This window comes from Vicia villosa, unplaced genomic scaffold (genome assembly GCF_029867415.1).
Source record: "Vicia villosa cultivar HV-30 ecotype Madison, WI unplaced genomic scaffold, Vvil1.0 ctg.002638F_1_1, whole genome shotgun sequence".
Lineage (NCBI taxonomy): Eukaryota > Viridiplantae > Streptophyta > Magnoliopsida > Fabales > Fabaceae > Vicia > Vicia villosa.
Window position 1 is genome coordinate 251,366 of NW_026705992.1, and position 1,930 is coordinate 253,295.

Here is a 1,930-nt window from a genome sequence, read left to right on the forward strand (position 1 = left end):
CCGCGTCAAAAAGAAATTCAGCTGAGTCCTTACCTCGCATAAACAGATTAGACAATAATTAGAATGAGGAATAATAATTTATAAAAATTATGCAGAAAATAAAATTTTAGTCGCAGAGCAACAAAATTCTAATTGAAATTAAATCAAAAACTCAGTTATCTTCGGCAGTCCCCGGCAACGGCGCCAAAAACTTGATCGGTAAAATAACAAGTGTTCTATTTTTCCTCTGTAGTAATAAAGGGAAAATCCCCCGAATATCGAATCTCAAGGACTGCTTGACGAATAAGATTTTTATCAATATTTCAATTAAACAAAAGTTATAAGAGGTTTTGATTGGTTTTTAGTAAAATTGCAATTAAAGTAAATAACTAAAATATTAGAACGATGAACAGAGATGAGAATATTACTAGGGGTCGGTGAATGATTCGTCCTGTAACAACTTGCTTCTCAATGCAACAATATAGTTTTCACAATTGACACGCATCTGGAACAAGGAGACGCGTCCAGGGACAGAAGCAGAATTTTCCTTTGATTCCCCTCCCCCAGGCACACGTGTGACCAGAGTGCTGCATTTTGGCTCTTTTAGGACACGTTTGGCGACGCGTTTAGAGTCAGAGACGCATCTTGGGACACGTTTGAGTAGAGGTTCATGTTTCAGGCTCCCTGGCAAGACTGGCATGCGTCCTGGGAAGGGTGTTGGCAGCATAGTGCTTTTTCTTCCTTCTACACGCGTCTGGGGATGTGTTTTATCAGTAGGAGGTATTTTTTCAAGCTCCACATGCGTTTGGAGACGCGTTTGGCAAGTTTGTGCGCTTTTCTTTAGTTTTGCACTTTTTGGCACTGATTTTTCCCATTTCATTCATCTGAGTTTGCAAACACTATAACACACAACCACAACATAAAATATGGAATAAAGGAATAAAACACTAAATAAAATAACTCAAAGATAACTAAAATCAACTGAAAAAACATGTGTAAAAACCACTAATCAACTTATCCCTAGCTTGGTAATCCCCAGAGTAGGTATTGTTTATACTGAACTAGGTGAACAATTACTTGTGTTCTTTAAGTTTTTGCATTGCACTATTTTATACCTTGTCATTGTGTGTGTTTGGAAAATGTTGTCTTGACATCCTCTAGGACATTTGTAATATGAACGCCAGTATTTCACCACCCTACATTAACTCCTATTATAAGGTAGTGTTTCCAAAGACCGGCGCTACATAAATACCTATAACAAGCTAGCGTCTCAAACAATCGACGACAATGGAATATTAGTAATAGCTAATGCCGAAGCTAACATAAAACACATTAACACTTTGGTGTCTTCCTTGGCCGATGCGAGATGCAAAAATATGGTCGGATTTTCAATCATGTAATAGTTTTCACTTGTTTCAAGGTAGAGACATCGTTTTCTATGAGTAATATGTCATCTACATATAATACCAGGAAGACAATCATGCTCCCACTAACCTTCTTGTAGACAAAAGGCTCATCTTCATTCTTGAAGAATCCATATTGTTTTACTATTTCATTCTGGTAGCTTGCTTCAATCCATAGATTGATTACTATAACTTCCATATATTTTGGGCTTCTTTTGCATGTCAAATCTTTCAGGTTCTGTCATGTACACGTCCTCAAGAAGATTCCCATTAAGGAAAGAAGTCATGACTTCCATCTTCCATATTTCAAAATCACGATATGTAGCGATAACAAGTAAAATTCGAACATATTTAAGCATTGGAACTAGTGAAAAGGTTTCATCATAGTCTACCCCATGAATTTGCTTATAGCCTTTGAAGGATAGAAAAACACTTAGAAAGGGGGGGGGGGGGGTTGAATAAGTGTAGCTTTAAAACTCTTAAGATAAAAACAATTTGCACAATGATTTTTATCCTGTTTCGTTGTTAACTAAACTACTCCAGTCCAC